General features: G+C 39.0%; 2 long non-coding RNA genes across 2 annotated transcripts; one reads left to right on the top strand and one right to left on the bottom strand.

The window, feature by feature from the left end:
• Window positions 1-637: 637 nt before the first annotated feature.
• Window positions 638-10168, bottom strand: LOC137173537 (uncharacterized). The gene is made up of 3 exons (XR_010925201.1): window positions 2404-10168; window positions 2032-2301; window positions 638-1516 (listed from the first exon to the last, which is right to left on the bottom strand). It is a non-coding gene; the product is annotated as an uncharacterized lncRNA (long non-coding RNA).
• Window positions 10169-19083: 8915 nt separating this feature from the next.
• On the top strand, window positions 19084-23807 carry LOC137172905 (uncharacterized). Its single transcript, XR_010925069.1, has 6 exons — window positions 19084-19676; window positions 19863-19930; window positions 20108-20396; window positions 20628-20708; window positions 20981-21193; window positions 21657-23807. It is a non-coding gene; the product is annotated as an uncharacterized lncRNA (long non-coding RNA).
• The last annotated feature ends 1386 nt before the right edge of the window (window positions 23808-25193 follow it).

Genomic DNA, 25193 nt, shown 5'->3' with positions numbered 1-25193 from the left:
TGTTGCTGTACAGTAATGCCCTGACAGCCTTCCACACATCCTGCCCATCCAACTGTGTTGCGTTTGGTTTTCTAGTCTTAGTGGGTGAAGCCTCTTTAACCCTGAGACATGATCTCCCACTGAGCTCCAGTCAATGGATCCTCTCCTTATACTGTTGCTGCCATAAATCCACTTACCACCATTGTGTATTCAGTGGCATCCATTACAATTGACAGAGAGAATTTTTAATGCCAAAATGAAAGAATGCACTGCACCATACATAAATATGGTTTTGTGGCTAAAATAGAATGAAAGCATCCTTAATTGCTGGCCCTGTATTTCATGCTCGGCCATTTCATACATATTGAGCATCCAGATTATGTCCAAATACCAATTATTCCACATAAAAGGGCAGAGTAAATGCACTTAATATGGTTGAGAAGAAAAGAGATTAAATATGATAGTCTGAACCTCTTAAGGATGCCGTTTACCCAGACGTATACAAATATAAATGCATCCACCTCACTGAACATTTGAAAACCTAAACTCTTCCACTTACAGAAAGTTAAACAAATGAAACAAAGTTTTTTTTATGTTTTTAATACTATTTTACAGCCTCAAGCTGTATTGAATTTCTATTTGAGTATTTAATATCCACTGGAGGTGAGTGTAACACAATACTGCTTTTTTTAAATTATTTTAGCTAACAGGTGGTACAAATATAAAATATAAAACATCAAACATGTATACATACACATGGCTGTTTCTGGCAATTTTTGTGCCCTGCACCAGATCTCTACTGGTGTCTCTGAGGGCATGATGATGATAGTGATGAAATAAATTAAGGATTACCTAACCTCAGCTCCATCTCTTAACATCTTGACTGTGTCCCTGATGTAATAACAGATCAGGGCAAAACACTTTATTAGTGTAATTTAATAAAGCTAAATAGCTCTATCCTAAGAAAACAAGTTATATCACAGTTTTCCTTTGATGGTATCCTATCATGTTTAGCATTTCGTACAATATCCTTAGAAGAACAATGTCACTGTAGATCTATTGTTGCAAAAATGTCGAGAGTGGATTTGTGAAGCTGTTTTGTTCTTGCATGAACAAAACAACTGAGGTTCAAGTACAACAGGTTGCTGAAATAGACATGGATGGGAATGATTCTCATGTTTATGACTTGCAAGTGCTCATCTCATCAGACAACTCAAGACAGTTGTATGATTACAGAGTTAGCAGAGTGAGGGTTAAAAATGCTGTGCGTTGACAACATAACAACTGAGATCCATAGGGCCTGCACACACACACACGCACACATTGTCTTTCATAAACGACAGCTTGCATCAACCTGATGAAGTAACATGAATAGGGTTGCTGTGTTGTTTAATTCTTTCCCAATCTTGTGATAACCATTTCAGCTTGTGTTTTGCCTCCTCTGTTTGTCTGAGCTTCTGTTGTGCCTCCCATGTCTTTTTCAGGTTGCTCTGTCATTTGTTGTCTCACTTTCAGGCTTTGCTTTTCTGCTGCAACCCTAAAAATATTGCAAAAACAGCATCTAAGAATGTAATTTTTCCAAAACTTGTGTTTACAATATTTGCAGCCCAAAATGATTTTACTTTCACATTTCTGTGCCATCTCATAAATTTTACCAGCATCAGTCTCATTTCAGAAATACCAATTTCGATCAGTTGACATCAATTTTGTTCTGTAACAAAACCATTATTTATAGACATCATGCTCATGAAAAGAATTGTGGGATTATTTTGATAGAGTTTCCTCAGTGCACCTGGTGCTTAACTCTGATGTGTAATTTGACCTCAATTTTCACTGTGCAACTTATCTTATTGTATCCTGTTGTAATGGCTTGTGCTGTTCAGTGTCTGAGTGTACTACATGTATTTTAGGGCTTTTCGACTTGAAAACGGGAAAAACATGCAACATAGAAAAGTCAGATTGATGGATGTGCCGGTGGAGTTCACCACACCCTCCCACCACTGCTCATGTTCGCTGTGTGTGTATTGTGTTGAGAATGAAAAAACAAATTACATTTTCCAAAGAGCACAATCCTCCACCCTCCCTTCTTCCACCTCTCCGGCCCTCCATGACGCTGGGATGATAGCGGCTCAAGCTCCTTCATCCAGCCGGCCACGGAGGCTGTGTAATGCAGAAAGCACTTGCTCAGCTGGCACCCCTGCCTCTCTTCCCTCTGTCAGAGAAGCAGACGGCCAAGAAGAAGGAAATGCCATTCCAAGAAGATGGGAAATTTAGCCACATGCGCATTTCCATCTTGCAGGCATCGTCCATAACGACCCTATCCTGGAGAGAGGGAACGACAGCAGCCTTAGACGAAAGGATGGACAAGAGGAATTGAGGAATTATATGGATGGCATAATTAAGATGGCTAAGGAGGGCAAATACCTGGCGTTTGGTGAATCTGTCTGCCAGAGGGTAATGACAGGAGCAGAGAGATGCGCTGTATTTCTCTGAGGGCAGACATGCCTTGAAGGAAATTGAGTCCAGGGCGATGCCTCAGAACTCAATGGAAGTGCCAGGCCTTGATGTTTTCTCCTCAGCCAGCTGCCTGTTTAGTGAAGTGCACGTGGTAGCTGTAAAACCTTGTCCTTCCAAAACAAAAAAGGCCATGTCGAGCACAATAGATGATAGATAATCATCTAACTCAGCTCTCCGTGTGGGAAATGCTGAACAGATAATATGACGGTAAAGAGAAAAAGCAAGAGCAAATTCTGTGGGAGTTAAGTCTTTAGACTGCGGGGGTAGTGGGTTGCGAAGTTGCACAGTGCCGAAGTTTGTCTGTATTTCCCTGAGCTGGCTAATGTTGATGGAGGATTGCTTAAGGATGGCTTAAATCTAACTACTGGAGAGAATCTGTTGGCGCGGTGCAGGAGAGACAGGAGAAAGGCGATAAACTGATGAAGCTGGCTGGACAGTTGGTGCTGCTGTGGAAAGGTTGAAATTGGTAGCACATTGAGAAAAAACAAATGGATGTTGAGAAAGAGACAGGGTGGAGATGGGTAAAGGTTAGACCAGTTGGAAGTGAAGGAGGAGGCTGAAGAACATCAGCTCGGGTAGCCTGTAATGGGACCCCTTGAGTCGGTGAATGGAGCCCTCCTACTGCTGTGTTGGCTATGGAAGAAAAGGGAGGAGCAGAAGCCGTGTTGCTAAGAACGGCTGAAGGAAGGGGAGAGGAAGGGATGATGGGATGAAAGGATGCATGTGCACGGAGATTTTGTGAAGCCTGTGAAGACAGGGATGAAAAGAAAGCTGATATCATCTGGGAGAAATCAGAAACAGAGAGAGCAGGCACAGGGAGACATACAACCTGGCCCCCACCAGAGGGGGCTGATGACGCAGGCTGTGGCTGAGGCAGTGAAGGCCCTGGGACGTCACTCCTGACGACACTGGCAGTTGGTGGCTCAGGTGAAGAAGCCGGAAGCGTGGCAAGTATGGAGTCTGTTGCTGCATTGATGGAGGCTGAATACAGTCGGAAAAGTGTGGCCTTGTTTGCGTTGCAGTGAAATGGGATGCCTTTACCTCACAGGTAACATTGAAGACTGCCGCCTTGCAGATGAGGGTGTACTACGGGTGCGCCATGGTGGAGAGCTGGGAGCTGGAAGCCTGCGCAATGGGGATAGCTGCCGATGAGGAGAGAGTTGGAGCTGGCTCTTAGGACCATGCCCGTGGCGTCCAGCCTTCGCTGAAGGAGGAGAGGAGGCCTCACATTTGCGGGCCTCCGAGGTTGGAGTCCAAGAGATCTCATTGGTGGAGCTTGAATGGATACGCCGGCAGGACTGAGGTACGCTAACCACCGAACGCAAGCGACTTCGCTGGGGTGTTTGGCTGCGGTCTGGTTGCTGCGAGTCTGGTGTACCGGTGTCAAACTGATCGTCATACATATTGGTGTCTGAATCGGTTGGGTAGATCCGCAGTTCTGGATCCATGGTAAGTAGACAATTTTTAAGTTGTGTCTTTGTTTAAATTGAAGTTCTTGTATCAAGCGTTCAGGCAAGAAGCACGGTCTGTCTGATCTCGAGACAATCTGAGTTAAACAGGGTAGGATAGGTTGACCCAATATAAGTAGGCTTGGCAGATGATTAGAGGTGTGGTTGAGGTGTGGTTCTACTCCTGAAGTTAAAACTACATTTCTTTACAATAAAGATTTGTCAGACTTGTTGACTTAGTCGTCAGATGGAACATTCAGCCCAGCTTTTTAGTGATTTCAATTCTTTCTATTTTCAATACAAATATCTGCCTGATTTGGTACCCTTATTATTCTTTTTTTTTTTTTTTTGGACAAATTCTGTGATCCACACATGTAGCGCCAAACTTGTAAATCATTTGCATCTTCCAAGATTTAGAACAACTCTGTCAATTCTGTCTTTCTCCCCCTGTCAGATACAGGGGAGCAACACAATCTTCCTCCCTCACAAAGCTTTAAATTTAGGCTTAGAGTTTATTTGGTGAGCCAAACTACTTTGTTAAGTAATTTGTTTGTTGTGGCCTTGTTTCTTTCTCCTAGTATCTTTTCTAGCAGTGGTACAATATGCTATGCTTGTAATTAGCAACTGACATATGTACAGTATGTATCTTTAACTAACTTTGATTTTAGATGTTTTTTTCTTTTTTTGGTGACTTAATAATCCCCTTTTGGGGTTTTTTTAATCTCACAAGCACAATCCTTTTGTACTCAACTACACTATGGTATTTTGCAAATTAATAAACTAAACTGAAAAAATAGTCAAGATTCAATGAATGATAATACAGTATATAAAAGTTCTACCATTCAGTAAATTTAATGTTTTCATAAGGTGATCCACACATGTAAATGTGTAAATCATTTGCAGTAACTTCTACAATTACTGAAAAGGCACAGATATAACCTAACTATTATAACATTTTCTTTTGTTGCATTTAGTAGTCAATGCTATTCTGATCATTGCAACATCTTTCAAAAGAACTTGACGATATTTGTTTTACAGTTAAACCACATTGCAATCAAGGGTGTTCTTCAGTGGTATTAATGCCACAACAGTAAAACCCACAGGAACAAGACACTCACATAAACATTTTGTCCATTTTTAAAGTAAAATGGCCTTTACTGTAGCAGTGAGGACTAATTTGCCAGCCAAAGTGTGTAGTCATTAGGGAATAACCAACATGTTAATATTTACAGCTCTTGCAATAATCTGTCATAACCCAGTAATCACTTTGTGAAGGAAGTCATTTAGGTCATTTATCTTGTGTAATAGTATAATGGTAAAATTAATCTTTCACGGGTTCCTTTCAGCCTCTAATTATGACAAGCTCTCAGTGCAGTTGAAAAATTAAACTTATAATCATCTAACAATCTTTGGTTAAAATGGCATTCTGCTATTTGTTTTCCAACTTTTGTTTTACTACTTTTGCTCCATACACAGTATATGCCATGAAGATCCAGAGATGAGTGAAAAGTGATATTGCAAATGAGTAGCAAGTTTTATTCCGGCTTTCACAGCTTTTTTCACAGAATATAAACAGCTTTTAGTTGCGGTTCTTTCTTCCATCTTTGAGATGTTAAATATTCATGTCTGTCATTATGGGAAGAACTCTGATTCATGTTCTCTGAAAAAGTGAGAAACTCTAATGGTGCAACTTTCTGCTATTTTCTGTTAAGTGTTGTTCAGATAATGAATGAATGGGGAGCACTGTTTTGACTAAGGTGTTACTATGGAAACTGTACCTTTTCTGTTAGTAAAATCCAACAGAAGATGGAATACAGTGTGACATCTCCACTGTCTTTATTTATTTTATTTTTTTATACTGAATTTTGCATTGTGCTTTTATTAACATTGAGCAATCATAGACCTACTCTTCTGGACATTTTTCTGTCAGTGATGTGAAAGTAAATTCACAATATTGGCTGTACATTTTGAATTGCTTTATTTATCACATCTTGAGCTTAATTTGAGATGAGATTGATGCCACTTGTACATCTGTACAATAAATGTGAAGTTGGAGCCAGGAGACAGTTGGCTTAGCTACTATAGTTGTGTTTTTGTACAGATAAATAAACCAGATGTAACATATTAATAAGTAAACTTAAGAGGTGCTGGCAGGTGGATTTTGTCACCTTTGTCCAGAGTCAGGCTAGCTGTTTCCCGCTGCTTCTAGTCTTTATGCTAAGCTAAGTTAACTGCCTTCTGGTTGCTTAATATTTAGCAGACAGACATGAGAGTGGCATCACTCTTCTCATCTAACTTGCTGCAAGAAAACAAATAAGTATATTTCCCAAAATGTCGAAGTACTCTTTTAATTGACCATCCACAGATGGGCAAGTGACTATCTGCACATCACATATGCTTCCAATAGTCAATAGTGTGTCATAACCCGGCTCCTAGGCCATTGCAAATGTGGTAATGGACACAACGGATGGCAGTAAATTAAAGAGATTCATTATAATAAAGTAAACAACTGAAGAAATAATTAAAAATATGGAGTGTGTCAGTTAGTAGTATCAGTAATGTAGGTGTGGATGTGTGAATAATGAAGTGTAGGGTGTTATGGAGTAAAAACAAAATTAGAATCAAATGAAAAACAAAAGCCTGTGGCTGCTGGCTGGGATGCGTCAAGGTGAGAGAGAGAGCCCGAACAATGCTGGGAGTTGGCCTTTTATGCTATAGCAGCATTAGGCACAGGTGCTCTGAATTCGGCTGGCTGCCACACCCACATTCTCCCAGATACCTTTATGGACACAAGAATATTACAATTCATTACCGCACCAGCATTAGCAAGCAATATACTTAAGGTAGGTTAGGCAGGGGCTATCACAAGTGTAACCTAATTCACCATGGTGGGATACAGAGTGAAATGTCAATACCATAGTAAGTATTTCAATGGAGGAAATTGTGTCAAGCAATGTGTGAAGCATGTTCCTAAAAAAGCGAACAGTGGTTTGTACTGTTACCTCACGGCAAGAAGGATACCGCAGTATATAAACACCTTATCTAGGTCTGATCGTTCTCTGCCATGCATGTAGATGCATTGTTAACTCAAGTAAACTAGAGGCTGGTCAATGAAAAGAAACAAAAAAGATGGTAAATGATGTAATGATGACGTGTGCTCATCATAAAGAATTGGCTCTTGTTTTTTATTATCAGTGATCAGATGGAGAAACCAAATCCTGCACAGTGGTAAATTCAGCAGTATTCAGGCAGCCAGAAACCAAACTGTGTTAACCTCAACTGCAATTGAGGAAACTGCTAATGACATATACAGAATGTCCTCTGTACTTGCTGTGGCTCTATGTGACACTTTTTTACACCTCAGGTTTACTTTTGTAGTGGCATGGAATTAGCAAAACAAGAAGAGTGGGTGCATTCAACCATTAGATGGGTTCTGGTGTTCCAGGGACTTCATGCTCAAATTAACATGTCATAACTCCATAACTAATTGTCCATGTATACACACAAGGACAATTAATTATCAAATTGTGAGCAAATATGAGCACATGTCAATTATTAACCATATTTAAGAAGACAATTAACATATAAATTAGTGAACAGGTTTTTGCATGGGGAAAAAATACAAACGATAACACGTATCATTCCTAACGTAAATCCCATTAACTTTAAGACCTGTTTTGGTATAATATGCAATAATGTGATTACACAGCCAGGCTATTTTCGCCTGGTACGTGGTAAATAGTGTCGCTATAACAGGCCTAGATGACAATCCAATCATCTGGCTCGGCTGTATAATATTTATTATTAGCTTATTTCTAATGAACCAGTAATCCAAATGGACAATGCACTGACTCAATTAAAGCACATTAATGAATTAAGCATATCTGCATCCACTGAGCTGTGAACCCAGTTCTTTCTTCGATTGGAGGAATAGGACTGCCTTATGTAACACTGTGTACTCAGCTACTCATGAATATATAGTCAACTATGATCCTTTACGACACTTAGGCCATCTAGGTTTCGACTTAGGAGCGAGTGACACAACTAGGTAGAGGTTAAAGAAAATAATAAAAATGTATTACAACACAACAAAAAAAACAAGAAAATAAACTTTCAAATCAAATTCTCTCTTACAGCAGAAATGCTGTTGTTTTAGTCCTTTTGTTTATCAGTCTGTAGAAAGAGTTCAAACAGTCATCCACAGTTCTTTTCAGTTCTCCTCAGTACAGGTGTGTTTGTGTGTGTATATTGTTGTTGCTACCCAGGTAGTGTGTATGTTGAGATCTCATATGCTTATCTGTCCAGGGGTAAGGTTGTTGTCATTCCAGGTATGTTGAGAAAGCAGGCCGGATACTCTCTCTGCCCCTGGTATGGATCCTGACTCGCAAAACCGGACCTCCTCCTTGGGAACGACCTCAAACTCAAAAAAAAACAAAAAAAACAACAACTGCACACAGCAGGGAAAATATATCTCATCACTATTGTTCAATAATTTTGTTACTTTAAGTAACCATATTTCTCTTACTCTTTCTCTGTATGAGTGGCTTGACTCAATTAATTAGTTAATCAACTGTATTTAAACAGCACACAGAAAAAAAAACAAATCTTAAAAATATGAAAAATGGGCGATTTTTTAATAAATTCACCCCCCGTACAGTTGAGGTGGGCCAAATGAAGCCTGGTTGCTGAAACAAGCCACCATCGGCTAGCGACTTGTCACTCAAAGCGGCCACGTCCTTAATTATGCATAACTTTATGGCTTAATAGCATTTAAACGGGTGAGTTATAAAAAAAATCACCCCCCATACAGTTGTCATGAAAGGGGAAATTAGCTATAGAGACCTAAACTGTTTTTTGTACCAGGCTGTAAACATGTTTATTTCTGCTGTAAAGTTGGGCATTTGAACATGGGGGTCTATGGGGATTGACTCGCTTTTGGAGCCAGCCTCAAGTGGCCATTCATGGAATTGCAGGTTTTGGCACTTCAGCATTGGCTTCATTTTACAGCCCAGAGGTTGCCACTTGACTTAATGTCATAACCTGCCTCGTTACTACATGAAGGAAAACAAAATGGCGTTTGCGGTGTCACTAGTCAAAGACTGCTCATGTTTACATCCTCCTTTTAGTCTGGTAGGAAGGGGGGGGGGGTTCCCATGCACCCCACTGATATATTTTTCTAACTTAGTTTTTTGTAAGCCTCAAGGTGTCTAGTAAACAAATTTTCATGTTCCCAACTCGAAATATTGACCCATGGATCTGCGGCCAGCTTTGTGGTCATCTTGGATTTCTGGCGGAAATTGAAAATTGACATAACTTTTGAACAAGACATCATACAGAGACAAATGACCCCATTTTTCTATATAATTTTTGGTATGAGGAATTGATTGAGATGGTTATTGTAGTGATTTATCAAGTTTGGTATATTAAAACTTGAAAATAAATCTCAAAAACCATTTCTTCACTCTTATATAAACATCTCCGATTGGTTTGTGGTACTCATAAGGTAAAGAACATAACAAAAATGAATGCAGTGATCTAAAACAATAACACAAAATGGTCGTTTACACTTGGCTAACCGCTACCTTACTATGCTAACTTAGTACGTCAACTCACTGGAGATTCACGGATTAAATCCAAAAGCAGGTACACCAACATCAAAATAATCCTTCGACCCCACAATCAACAAAACAATAAAAAAGGAAATTAAATCCAAAATGTCTTCAGAAACTCCTGGAGCTCATGTAACTCTTAAGATTTCTCTCTACACGTTTATCTCAGCAGCAGCTGTGTGTTGTCTCTTTCTCTGTTGTTTTGCCTCTAGCTCTCTACAATACAGTCTGAATCGATAGCACCACTATGCACTATAGCTCCTTCTAGTGACCAGTTGTGGGATTGCGCGAAATAACTACTGGTAATTTTATGTGAGTTACACTTATAAACCATGTACATCATGTTGAGGCGTGTTCTTGTTGAAGTTGCAAAAGATGATTTAGTGGGGTTAAAGTGTCTGTTTTGGTTTGTTAATGTATCCAGTGAGGTATGGGTTTGAGGTATTGGTTTCTAGTCTGACCTCATACTGTAGCTCATATGGCCTCTCAAGGCTGCCACTGTTGTCAAAGCCTCATGAAACATTCAACACTGTGACACACCTCAAGAATTCATATTGTGTTATTTTTTACACTCCAGTTAGAGAGAGTTTTTCAGTAAAGTTTTGAGTGAGCGACACATTTAAATATAGAGACATAAACATCAAAAGTAGATAGCAATACAGGACTGGCTACATTTATAGAAAGACTATATAGTTCTTGAAACAGCACATCCATTCTCATATATTAAAAAAAATGAATTTATAAGCAAAATGATGCACTGTCCTTGTTTCATTCAATACACACGAGTTTGGCCACTACATCCTTAACATGCAGTCAGCAGGCACCACACAGCAACACTGTTTTGTCTTGTTTTTTTGTATTTTGAATGGATGGCAGCAGGGCACAACTCACCAGTAACCATTGCAGCTATCTTGACACCTAGTCCAACTAATGACCTGTGTCATATTTGTTGTTACTGGTGTTATGCAAGTTACTTGAAAAATGTAATAATTTACACATTACATATTGGTCATTGTAAAGTAATTACTTTACTAACTACTCAACAGCAATGGTAATTAGTTATATTACTACAAATCCTCCGCAGCCACATGTTCCATCTTCTGTGTTTAACATGTGTAGAAAAAGAAAAGGAGACATTGTGGTTTAACAAGCAGCCAGCTTACAGCTTCCCGTCCTCTCAGTGAAGCTGTATTGTTCTTAAACCCTCCAGCTCTTAAATAAACCAGCTGATTCTTGAATGTAGCCTTGCCAGTGGCTAATGTTAGCAAGTCAGTGGAGAAGACGCAACATGTAAATAAGAGAACTTTAGAGTTACCTGGAGTCGTATTTGTAATTTTTTGGTGGCAGCTAACTGCGTCCCCTCAGCTCCAGCCCCCACACCAAGCTAGCAGGTACAGGACCAGTCTGTCCACTGAATGTACAGACCAAACTGATATCAATCCTCCTTCAAACTACTGTATTTGTCTGTATTTTTAAATTTCTTTTACTAATTATTGTATGTTAAATAGCTACCATAAATGAAAACAGAATTATCAGAGTGATTATCCTTAATGTTTGTAAGTACAGCAGGTTTAAACCTTCATTTATGTCAAATATACTAAAAGCACACTTTTGAATTGCTTTATTCTGTCTAGTTTTATGACTTTACAAGGTGTTGTATGTATTAATTTCCTTTTGGGTGGTTGATCAAAATGTTTTCTATATTTAAATTTAAAATAAAATATTGTGATCGCTGAGTATGGTTCTTACATTTTGAGTAAATTGAGTGTCCTGACTGTTGTGTACAGTTGGATGAAGAGGAAGTGCTACAGATTCTCTCTGAAATGTTAAAATTGTGAGAGTGGCTGTGAGGGAGGAGAGGAGGAATTTTATTTTTTTTAGCTTTTTACACACAGAAGATCTATATCTGGCTAGATGAGAAGAGGCTGAAAGGTTCACTGTGTTTCAGGGGCCCATTCCAGAAAACAAGTTCAACACCCTGCATGTGTAAGCAGTAGGTACACATTTATCTTTAAAAACAGAGCCTGAGTCAGAGCAGGAAAGTGTCAGTAAGTTAACACAATGAAGTTTTATTCAATGTTGTCCATTAATTTTTATCATTTTCCAGACTTACATTTCCTTAATGACCATAATGTGGAATCTGACTGTGTATCAGGCTGCAGCTACATCACATTTTAAATATTTTTTTCAGATTTAATCTGACAGGGACAAAACACAGGAGGCAGCAACTGAAGATGAAAAATATAGTTAAAGATTTAAAAAACATATATATCAAAGACACAGAGACATGACTGTAAGCTCACAATCTGAACCAGAAATAATGTGTTTGGTGATTTGCACTTAAAAGGCATCAAGGTTAAAACACATTAGATTTTAAAATTTTAGACATCTATTTGTATCTTGGCTCAACAGCATTCAGTGATGCTGCTTGATCCTGCTCACTCAGAAATATTAACATATAATCTCCAATATTATAGGACTGATGTTCCTTCAGTGCGACCGATCAAATCAAAGTATTCACTGATCCCACGTCTGAGGCTTCATACCGATTTTTTACAGATTTAAAACTCAGATTACACATTATGTGCAATAAAGATTTCAGTGCAGGAGCTGCTCTAACAAACTAACAGCTGTCTTGTGTGCACAGAGTCTCAGTGTTATAACAGAAGGACATGCAGAGGTTTGATTCTGAGCTGAGGCTGAATTCACGCTGTGTAATATTTGAATGTGAAGGCAAAAACTGCTGTTCAAAGACATGACTGATGTGCATATAAGCAGTAACTTTAGAAAGTCCTTGAGTAACAAACTAACATCCAACCAGGATTTTGATTCTGACAGACAGTAAACCTCCACTAATGAATGCACTTCAGTACGCACTTTGATACGGACTGAATGAATGAATGCAGAGATGAAACAGTGTGTCTGGCTCTGTAAGAGAGGAGACAGACAGAAACTCAGGGTTTGTTGAAGAAAACCTGCCAGCCAGCAGGTTAGATTCATAGTCATTTACCATGGTAACTGAACCCAGAGTTTAAGTTAGATCTGGAACTGAAAACCCAGAGTCTCCCCTCAAAATCAGAGCTTTCACTAAACCTACTTTCTGGAATACACCCCAGGAGACATGTTGATGTTGACAAGAGGGAGATTGTTCTGTAGTGTGTGAGTTCACCTGATGCAGTGACAAATTTCCCCTCAGGTACAATAAAGTTGGAGTTTGATTTTATAAGAGTGGCATCTATATTGAACTTATCCATCCCAACCACTAGGCACCCAGATGTTCTAGAAATACTAATAATTCTCAGCTAAATTATTATTTCATCTGACAGTGCTTTCCTACAGTGGAGGATTAGGGCCACTTTGACAAAAAACAAAACCTGAGATTTCAAGAATAAAGTCTAAAGGCCAAATCCACAAAGAATGGATAGTGCCTGCTAACAGCACCATGAATTGAGTAGCATTTGCAACCACAATCAGCCCCGTTGTAAGGTCCTGTTCACAAAAGATTTTGTGCTAATGATATACCGGCACAAACACGTCCATAAAGTTTTACAGCTGAGTGATATTTGCCCTTGTTTTGCTTCTGTTTGAGAGAGCAGAGCACTTTCCAGTGTATCAGGCTTTTCTCCACATTTCAGCACACAGATTGGTCCGTAATGAAAACTGCAGAGTGCACAAAAGCCTCAAATTGCGTGTCTTTAATTAGCAAAGATGTGCACACACAGAGCTCTCCACAATCACAAACCAACTTTCATGTATTTTGTTTCTTTTACTTCTCTAGTATTTTGCATCTATGACGTAATCTACTGAAATGTCAAATGTCAAAATATAGCTATTGATGTGACTCAGGCTGGTCTGAAATGTGTTAGATTAATGTCTGAATCTTACAATCATGTTGTTCAGGTGTCACTGAATGTATCCAGGATTTTGAAGAAACAAACTGATGTTCTGTTTGTTTCCCACAGCTGGCTGCAGCCTCACACAGCATCCCCACACTGAGAAAGAGGCTGTGCACATTTATGCATGCGGGAGCAGTATCTTCATTAACACCAGATCGCTCAGGATCTGACGCTAATCAACATTTTGTGTTTTGCTACACACCTACAGGTCAGCTGACACACACACATTCCAGGTTTATATGGTGGAATTGCTTGTAACAAAGCAGCCCTTATGGACGAATCCTGATATCAGTGCTGTTATTTTTATTTTATTTTTAAATCCGAGATACCCTACTTGAGCCTCCGCCCCCCAATGTCTGACTGTAGATTTTGCCCTTAATATCATTCAATATCAATTCAATATCATTCAAGCCTCACAAGCTTGGAGATTTGAAGATAGAGAGAGTGAGTGAGAAGTGAGTGAGTGTGCAGTTAACACCAACTCTCTGAAGACGCTAATAACTCCAACCTAATTGTGCGTGACAATCAGTGCTGGTCTTTTTGAATTAAACAGTTTTTGCAGTGAGGCTTATTAGCCTAGCAACCTTGCAAAGGTTTAGTGGCCGCAAAAGCCACGTAATCCTTTTGTGGACTTCGCCCTAAATGTTTTGAGAAAGAAATCGCAATGCTACAAGAATAAAGTGGTAATTTTTAGAAAAAATTGTTGTATTTCAAGATAAAGTCTAATTTAATGAGAAAAAAGTTGTAATAATATGAGAATAAAGTTGTAACCTGGACTCCAACTGAGAAACATCTCTTGTTGGCAACAGCAAATCGACTAAAGAAACTACAGAACAAATACTACGTAAACTATAATACTTCAACTCCAGTGCTGCCATGTTAAGCCGTCGTGGAGAAAAGCAACATCTCAAGAGATGAGGTGAGAATTCTCCAGCAGCAAATGGCTTTAAGCAAACTTTTTAAAAGTGCTATCTACTTATTTGGGCATCCCAGGTTTTCTTATTTCTTCATCTTTTGTCTAAAGCTTGGACAAAGGAGTTTACAAAGTTAAGATGGGACAGTATTTTTTACTTGCATGTACATTTCTGTCCTTCAGACACTTGGACTCTGCTCAACAATGTGTCCAGACCATGACAGCCCAGCTGAAATGATTCAGGAATACCAGTGCACTCCCAGGCCCTGCAGCAAGCCCTTTTGGACTCCAAAGAAGAAAACAAGCAGCTGGCCACAGGAAATGCTGCTCTGAAGGAGCAGATAGCCAGCAAAGTGGTTAGCTGGGAGCAGAAATATCAGAAACTATTAGATGACAAGGGCCATTTGGTTGCAACTTTGTTTCTGGCCAGAAAAGATATGGAAGGCATGGCGAAGGCCACAAAAGACAGACAATAGCAGTTTGACTCTCAGCGCAGGGAAAATGAAAGAAAAGGAGGAGGAAATCCGCTTCTTGAAGAAAACGCTGCATCTCCAGAAACTAGAGATCAAGAAGGTCAAAAAGCACTGGAAGAGTATGACTGAGTGACTGCATTCTGAAAGAAGGAGAATGACAGGATCTCAAAAGCCTAGTGGAAGAAAAACACAGAGCTGAAATTTTCCTTCCACAAGACAGTGACTGAACTGAATGCTGTATGGGAAAGCTGTTGTTCAACAGGAGGAGGTCACCTGATCTGATCACCACAATACCACACTGGAAGATCAGCTCACAATGGAGATGGCAGAGAAGTAGGCAAGCTCAGAGAAAGAGCAGGAGCTGCAGAGAAAAAGCCAACAAAAGACGAGTGGCGCCATGAGACAAGCCGAATGGGGGAAGAGCTCAAGCTACTGACTCAACAAAACACTGAGCTTCAGGTACATCACATCAGCTGATCATTCTGATTTGAACAATAACCTGTTGGATTCAATGACAACAGTTTGTTTCAGATTTAACCTTCGGACACAGAAAATACTGAATAATGTGCTGTCTCTGTATTTTCAGGAGCTGGTTGGGAAAATAGACAAGGAGAAAGCAAAAATGAGAATGACGGAAGAGAAGGTACAGAAAGAAACAGAGACGAGGGTGAAGAAGGAGAGGAAAGAGAAGGAGGAGAGGGAGAAGAAAGTGAAGAGGGAGAGGAGGGAGAGAGAAAAGAGAGAGGAGTAATATGCTTTCTCCCTTCCTAAACCCCTTGTCCCTTTCATCCCTACCCCCAAACCATCCCAACCACCCCACCAATTGCCACCTCCCCATCCCCTTCACCCCCATTCAGACTCCCAATCCCCCTCATCATTTCATTGTATTGTAATGTATTTCATTTACTGGTAAAACTGGTGTACAAGAACTTTGGTGTCATGATTTTAATAATGCTATATAAAGGCCAGTATACCGTCTTTACAGTTCCCTGCAAGTTCCAGTCAAGTGTTAAACATGCACCCTCCATATTCTATGAAATCAGTCATTAGAAAGAACAGAATTTCAAGGTAACTTCCATAAACAGCAGGAGTGAGAAAACGGGACTGTTTACTTCACAGAGTCAACAGAAAAACTGGCAAGGTCTGAAATAATTTCAGTACGAACACAAAGTGTTTTCCATTTCATGTTCAAGGAGCACAAATGACTGACTGCGTGGAGTTGATGCACTGAGAGTAATAGAGGAGAAGTGGAGAAGTAAGTCAACACAAACTCATTTCAAAAGATGACAAATCTTTCCCTCTCCCTGGACGATATGCCAGAGACAAAGAAACAAGCATGCAAACACAGACAGACAGATTCTGCTAAAGCTTTTGTCATAACACAACCTGGCCTGGACAGAAGATGACTTACTCAATTTCCTGTTAGGGGACTATTTTTGCTTGTATCTTCAGTAATGATTTAGTAGATACAAAGTAGATACATATTTTTACAGGAGACTTTTAACAGCTTGCTACAGAAACCTGTAAGCCAGATGAGATGTCAAACTCAGTGAGCTCTGTATCACAGTAATGCTAAAGGGCAATCCATCACAGTTTTATCAGTTATTTTTCTGAACTATTCTGAGTGGAATTCACATTGGCAATTTGTTTGCCTCACACAGCAAAAAGCAAATGCATCAAAGAAAGAATTTCCATACGTTACACCCATATTGCTGTGTTATGAGTAAACAAAGTCTGATGAAGTCTGTACCAGATCAGACTCTCTGGAAGTCCAAAGTTTGAGCTCACCACACTGTGCATGCTGGCTGGACCTCCCCCAGTGACCCTAACCTATTTGATTTCCATTTTGCCTCCCTGCCTCCTCTTTTGGATGTTTATGACCATGAAATAGATTTTTAGAGCTGTTCAATTCGTTTCAATTCAGTTCAAAGATTTGTCACTGGCCAAGTTTTCCATGTGTTTTCCGTTGGTGGTACCAATTCTCCAGTCGCTGCCATTAAACCATTGTGGGAAAGGGTTGCACAACCATAGATATATACACATACTGTAGATGCCACATTCCAGGCTGTGGGATGCGTCTCAGCCATCACCATATTGGTTTTCTAGCTGCTCTCTGCAGTGGAGAATACCAGACATTTGTGATGCATTTCAATGTTCTAAGGAAAGAAATGCCAAAACTAAGGCACAAGGAACAATATCATGGGTGAGTAGTCATTACACAACACTCTACTGTCACCAACATGTAGAATTTAATATACTGTCCTCACTTTAAGCAACATTAAGTGAATCTCTGCTGTTGGACTTTCTATTGCAAATTTATGAGTGAAGTGAATTTGTAGCTTGAATGTATTATTATTATTTTTTATTGATAGCAAACCTGGATATAGCCACATGCACATACAGGAGTCACCAGAGTCCAAGCACAAAGTACTCTGTATTACATATAAATTACTTTTATTTTGTGACAACCCAAACTGCTGGAAAATTGAGTTATGATTGCTGTAAGCACAGACAGACCTCTTCCCATAACAGACTTGTATGCATTTACCGGGGTAACTACCACACACCAATATGGCTTTGACGTGTAAATACAATGAGCCGAATGTGGCATCTATGTGTATATATCTATGAGTACAACCAGATGATGTAATTAAAAAACACTACTCAAACCTCAAATGATGGAAAACCATGTGGAAAACACGATGAAAATACATTTATGTTTGTTTAATGTATTAATGTGTTAATACTGTTATTGTCTCCTCATCACAGTTCTGATGTTTTCATCTGCTGTTATTTTTAGTCTCCTCAGCTAAATGGAAGCTTGAATGACATTTAAAGGATTAGGCTGGTGATTTTAAATATTTTTCTTATTGTCAACAAATCTCATGTGCAGAGCCAACAATGAACTCATCCTACTTGTAAGTATTGTGTGTGTATCTAAAGTCTGATATATCGTATTCCTTGTGCTGTAGACCTCAATTGTTGGCCAAAAACTATTAAAAACATGTCAATGAGCTACACAGCTGCACTGGGTGACATGTTCCTTTGTGCCTCAAGAGTGGTTACCGTTACTTGTTTAAAAATGGCTGCAAATGTTAGTAAAACTTTAAATCCTTTAATCTTAAAAGTGATAATCTGCCCAAAATCTATCAAAATATACACTCCCAGTAAGCTTAAATAGTATCAAACTACTCCTGCAGCGTAATAATATGGATTAATTAATGTATGTTTTAGTTAAAACATGGTTGAATACATTGCTTTCCCCATTGTGCTAGTTTCCAAAGCTGCTAGAAAACATTATTTCTAATGTAAATCATAATCATCATTTAGTGTTTGCCAATCAGAACAGAGTGGGCTCATCGGGAGGGGGACAGGAGCTAAACTGGCCTGTTTAAGACAGAGCCTGAATTGAGGAGCTGCATAAAGGACCAGTATAAGATAAAAAAGGCATTTTTTGAACTGTAAATCATGCAAAGATATTCTGGTAGATTCCCAGATTAAAAATATAGACCTGGAAATGTGCATAATATGTCCCCTTTAACAATTACCACATTGGATACTTTATATGGCTCCTGTGGGGAGTGGAGGATAAACCATGTGCTCAGTAAACTTCACAGCAGTTTGCTGTTACGTTTATGAGGTTCATTCAAATTGTTGTCGTCATCATTGTCATCTTCCCTCTTTCCTTCCATCCTTTGGATGCTGTGAATATTGACAGTAACTATCACAGAAAAATACACACATAAAACTGCAACACTGATGTCACAGTTATGTGAACACAGGGAAAGCCATACAAAACAAAGGACTGCTAATTCTCACAAATACACAGGGAGTAATGAATGCTCTCTCCCTCTCTCTCTCTCTCACACACACACACACTCACACACACAGTCAGCAGTCAGAAGAAGCAGTACTGCAGACCCTAAAGCCATGTTATAAGTCAAGACAGGTTGCAGGGTGCATGTAGCTCTAATCCTCCAATTAATTCTCATTCCCCACAAGTGGAGGACCCCTGAGAGCTTCTTGACACTTCTATTAAAAAGTAAAAATGAAACACAGCATGAAGGTGAAGCCAGAGAGATCTTTTTCTTCTGGCCCATCTCCATGGAGAGCAAAGTTTTACAACATTTTTTGGCAAATACTTAAATTTCTTTTAAATCTTCTATTTCTTTCTTCTTTTTCTCTTGTGGGAAAAGAGTGAGAGGTTGAGCTGTTATAATACAATTTGTACAGTAACAGAAGAATCATAAAGGGAAGCAGTGCTATTCTGTTCTGTGTCTTTGTCATTGGTTAATGCATAGGCACTACGCATAAGAACACACACACTGCTTTACTGATGGAGAGACTGTCAGAAACTCACAACTCTGTGTTTGGGACATGAGCTAAGCTAGCACTTTCCACCTGCTTCTACAGTAGCTAAGTAAGCTAAGCTAAGCTACACACATCCTGCACTGGACATGCAGACAGAAAGACATTCCTGAAATGTTATTGTTTCTTTAAAGAATATTTTTGAATGAGGTTTATTTCTATTTCTATTGCGGTATTGGTAATTTTGCTTTAGTAACGTTAATGTTCAAGGATCTAAATGCTTCTAGCTAGCTAGTGGGGGAATTATAGTATATACAGTGTTTACTACTTACTTACATATCTGCATAAATTACAGTATACATTATTACATACAGTGAGACAGAGTCACATTCTAGAATTACTTTTTTTCAAAGTCTTAACTGAAAGATCACTTCACCTGCTGAAATATACAAGCAATTACAGGTTAACCTCCAGTTATAATAGTGATCGAAAGAGTTACAACAATGTTTGGACTGCATTGTTTTCAGAAGAAGGTATGTTTCACAGATGAACTACTGTAAATACTGTAATATTCATGTGACCTTGTGGAAGTAGACATTTTTCAGCCTTTGAGAGTCAAATGTCTTGTAGATACTGTTGGTGAATTTAATTTATATCAGCTATGAATGCACATTATTTTTCTGTTAATATTCAACTTATTTTTCTTTTTTTCTGAGCAGAAAAGTCAAAAACCTGCAGAAGATATTGTTGCACATGAGAGCCAACAGCACCCCAGTTGTCATGGGAAGTAAGTAAATTCATAACTGTTATTTTACCATTGCCCTAACTATTCCTTCATTTCTACAGTCAGTTTCATAGGCTACCTTATTTAGTTTTCATTTGCAATTCTTGCAAATGATTTATGATTTATTCATGGCTACAATTGATTCTACAAACAACTGTGTGTGTTTCTTTTTACCTACAGTGTTGCTGTCACCACTGCTCCAGTCTCAGCTAAGTCTAGAAAACAGAAAAAGAGCAAGAAGGTTCCATGGAGGAATCGGCTCTTCAGTCACCCTGAGATACATTTGACAGAAAGTGTCAGAGCTTCATGTTAAGCTCATTTTAGTAGACTGTAACATTTATATTTAGACTTTTTAGTTGTAAGTAACCATAAAAACTGTTTGACATAGTTTACTCATATTGTTATTTTTTCTTTTTACTCTACAGAAGAAGGAAACCAATTGGGAGGAGGATGTAGAAGGAAAGGAAAGGTAAGAAACCTCATCCTGAATATTTTTTAGGTTTTTTTTACTCTCTTTTAGTTTAGTGAGGGATTTTTCTTAGTATTGTAACACTGGTTCCCAACCTGGGGCTCAGGACCCCTCTGATGGGTCACAAGATAAATCAGATGATTAGTGACAATGGATAGAAAGTAAAACAATATTGTCCCACTACATGAATGTATTTTCTATGATTTATTCATATTATTTATTTCTCTTTAGCACTTGTGACACCAACTTAAAGGCCGAGGCTACGGAGCACAAACCAAAGTCCAAGAAGAGAAGTGGTTCAGATGCCGCAAGGTATGTTTCACAGAATGAGCCAGAACTCAACATTAACCATATAGCAACCAGTCCAAATGAGAACACCAAACAAAACGAATATAGTTTATTAGTCTGTGTATGCAGTATTGAACCATGAGAGTTTTCTAATCATCCAACAAAGAAAGACGTCAGGTCGCTCCAGCTGCCAATAGCGATGAAGAAGAGAAGAAAGAAGTGCAGTTCTTTGGGGTCTTTCTGTCACTTAAGTGCTAATAATGAATAAAATAAACAATCTGTTTCAATCCTTCCAGCTGCAGCTCTCCAACACCAGAAGAGACAAACGAGCAGCAACAGTCAAGCTCAATCTCCCACAAGGATGAGGTGGTGGCGTTCAACATAGCTTTAGAAGAGTCCCTCAGATTCTTTGGAGGGAAAGCAGAGATAAATATAGATTACCTGTTGTATACCAACTTCCACGCATTGATGGAGCAGGCAATCCAGTTGCTCAAGGAACAGTTCAACAGGTAGTTAAAACCCACCTCCTCATGTACTAATGATACTCCAAATCAATATCTTAGATTACAAAAGCTCAGCTTTAAAGGCCATTTAGTTTTCTTTTAATCACGTAAGAGCTCTCTGAAAACAGCTGATTGTAATCAAAAGTATAGATGTTTTTTTCCATTATATTGCTGAATTAAACAGCCTTGAACAGCATCATGTTTTTGCTTGAGACTGTCAGAGGTCATGATAAATAGAAAGTCTGAAGACTTTAAAATCAATTTTTTCCCATTGTTAAGAATGAATCTTAAAGCTCATCTTTGTTTGGATTAAGAAGACTTAAAGAGAGAAGGGTTAAAGTATTCTGTATGTAGCTTGTTGGAAGAGTTGGCTAACTGATAAAGACATCTTTATGAGGCTAAGATCAAATGTGAAGGTCTCACAGCCACTTGGCATGTTTAATGACCATGTGTGTTTGTGTTTTTGTAGCACCAAAGGGAGTCATGTTGGTTTCAGAGATGGTGTCTGGGGGAGCACCATCGACTGCTTTGGGCGAGTAAATCTGAATAAGAACTACAGTTATAACAAGACATGAATGCATCAGATCAAGCTGAAATATCTCTAGTAGAAGGTTTGTGATTGGTCAGTGAAGAATTGATGATGTTGACGTGTGTTTTGACTCGTTGTGTTTGTGTGTCAGCTTTTCTAATCTTGGTCAGAGCTGTTATGTCAACTCCAGCCTGCAGAGCCTCCTGACACTGGAGGACTTTGTTTGTGACGTCAGCCACCAGGAATGGGTCTGGAGTCCAGTCCCTAAGGCCCAACTGATGAGGTACAGCAGCTCACACACACTCATGTCTTCCTCAAGTTTATCTACAAACTCCAAGATGAGGAGTCTTTCCCCCCTGCTGCAGCAGACTGCACTCAACATGAGCACAAAACACACCTGCCCTGTTGACGATCATAAGAAAAAGAAAAATTCTCACAAAAATGTATTATAAATAACTTATTAAATTAAATTAACTATTAAACCAATTTTGAGGGTCAATATTTTACACTGTACTGTAACTTCTGTTCTCCTGCTTTTCTCTTTTTAGCCTCTCTTTATTTCCAAATTTAACACTTTTTAAATTGTATTTAAATGTCTTTTTACTTGTGTTGCTTTTATATTCTGTCTTGATGCCTTTCATGCTCTAGGTAAAGCACTTTGAATTACCATGTTGTTGAAATGTGCTATACAAATAAACTGGCCTTGCCTCTGCTGTTAAGACACTGAGAGATTCAGTGGAGTGTTTAGTCAGATGTAAGCGTGGCATGAGATTCAAAAGCCGGTGCTCACTCCAGCAACAGCCCTGCTATCTGGCTCGATAGCAGTTAACATGACTCTGAAAAGTCTTACCGTTTTCTCTCAGGTAACGTTACAACCAGCATTGGCACAGTGAAACTGACAGATCAGCCCAGAGGTCTACAGTTAAATAACATGTTATTGATCAGTAGTAGGTTTAACATTTCCATGGCCCCAGTGAGGCTGGGAGAAATGTGTAAATATTAGAAAAGAACGATGGTGACTGAGGAAATTTAGGCAATCGTTTAACTTATAGCAGGGTGCATGACAGGTATAGTAACTTACAGGGCTCAAAACTAACTTTTTCACCACCTTCTTAAAACTGTCACGAAGCATATTTTTGAATGTTTGGTTCATGCGTGGATGAATCTGCAGATGTGGAGTGCAAACACGATGCAGCTGGTTTAATTTTCCCCGGCCCTGGTGAGAGATGGGCTTGGGGAGACCAGGGCCGGTGGAGGTGATGGCGGAGCTGCAGCTGCAGGCTGCCTGCATGGCTGCATCAAATTAATAACAGCAAGGCTATTTGTTTTATTTTACTGTTGTAGCCTATATGTTCAGTTTGTAAATTTGTAAAGAGTTCATTCTGCTGACTAAAATATATTAGTTGGATCATAGCGTTTGTGTTTTGTTGCTGTTTAAATGTAAGCTATGGCTATTTAAACATTTGTCCGGTAGTTGTTCTGTATGGCCAGAATTCTGGAATATTAACGCTCATATTGGCCATTTTTAAAAAGTCTAGTGTAAATTCCGGCTGTAACTGTTAGCAAGAAGCTTTTCACATGTCTTCCCGGGTCTCACTGCTTGTTTTCGGCAGAAAGCCTCTTGCTCTTAGCCTGCTCTCGGTATGTCTCTCTATAGATGGCAGGTGGGTTGCTCTGGTTCTGGCTCTAAGCAGCGGTCATCCTCTGTCTGGTCCCCGTGTCTGGTGTCAGCACAGCCACACACACACTCTCCCTCTCTCTCTCTCCCTAGTCGTACACTGAGCTAGTCCTTAAAATAGTTACGCTACTTGTATAACACATTTTAGTTTAGAAAACATATTAAAATTTTTTTTTTTTTTTAAAATTCCCTGATGCTTAAGCCTGGCAGGGGGGTCAACTTGCAATACAATGACAGAAACCCTGCAAGTTAGTCTATCTTCTTAACACAACACTGTCAAAATGGTAGCGGAGCACCTCATATGGGTGGAGCGTCACCCGCCTGCTGCCCAGCTACCGCCACAGATAGACTAATTCCTAATTCTGTGGGAAGCACTGCTAATCCGATTGAACATAACTGATAGGCTACTTCAACAATATCAATGTTTTAAAGGATTATTGTAATGCTGAAATCATCACAGATGACACATTTAACCTTTACATACTGTATTATTATTATATTCTGACCCTTCACAGTATCCACTCATAATTAGTCTCTATGCTGAATTTCTGATCCACAAATCTTTTTTTCATTCATAAATAGCTTAGTCATTAATAAATGGGTGATTAATCGTTAACTAAGCTTTTAGAGAAAAGATAGAGTATAGCAGCCATACATTTCTCCACTCTCTGTTTAGGACAACTGGCCAGCCCATTGTTCTTAAACCCCAATAGTCTGAAAAATGTCCCACTGGACCGAAAGCCCATTAGTTTGATGGCACGTTATCCTGAAAACAAAAGCCCACCGCTCCGAAGGCCCATTGCTCCAAAAATACACCTGAATACCCTGAAGTTTTTTGCTCTGAATATATTAGTGTATTTTGACATTGAAGTGATCATTTTAACCCAAACCATGATCTTTCTCTAACCCTAAACAAGTGGTTTTTGTGCCTAAACCTAACCAGACCTTAACCACAGCGTTGTCACACCAATTTTTTAACAAGCATGTCAAAATACTCTAAGATATGAGAGGCAAAAGACAACAGAGGTAGCCTAATCTGAACGCCTATCCATAAATAATGGCAGTGCCTCATTATTGGTTATCAGACACTGATAATGTCTGTTACCTGACAAAAAAGACTTTTTCATTATTACTGAGGTCTTCTGTTGAATTTGGTGTCATGTTTCACTCAGTAGAAATCGAAGATGATCATTATCTGGGAAACATCAAGTTTATTTACCTTACATGGAGGTAAAATTAATACTGCATTATGTTAAATCATGTTCACCGAGTTATTGTCTGTTTATGGGTTATAAGAAATCATAAATCATCTTTCAAAGTCATGTCATACAAAGTCATGTGTTATGATTTAGGAGTATCACCTGTGTAACGGGGAACCAAGATCTGTTTAATGGAGCAATAATACCAGATAGATATTTTTAATGTAGATTTTTAATATGTTTGATCTATTTAATGTAGACAGTGATCCATCTATACATAAGATCTTTTTATTTTTTTAATTCTTTATTTAATTCTGTGCTGGGCATAAATGTACTGCTGCAGTCTGGGACATGGGCTACTCCACTATTTATTAGAAAAAGTACAACAAATTCCATGTGCAACCCACAAATGGAATTCAGTAAGGCAAAAATGCTGCAAAACTGTGACAAACCAGTAGTTTGCCCTCTTTTGTCAGCATTCAAATCTACCACCTGTCTCTTAATACAATATTCTAATTAAGAGTCTTTCCCACAAACCCCGAACTGTCTCAGTACAGACCTTATGGTTCGATGCACGCAGTCATATGAAGAATATGCTAC

This window comes from Thunnus thynnus, chromosome 21 (assembly GCF_963924715.1).
Source record: "Thunnus thynnus chromosome 21, fThuThy2.1, whole genome shotgun sequence".
NCBI classification, from domain to species: domain Eukaryota; kingdom Metazoa; phylum Chordata; class Actinopteri; order Scombriformes; family Scombridae; genus Thunnus; species Thunnus thynnus.
The sequence above is the reverse complement of the archived record's forward strand: the minus strand, read 5'-3'. Positions and strand labels throughout refer to the sequence as shown.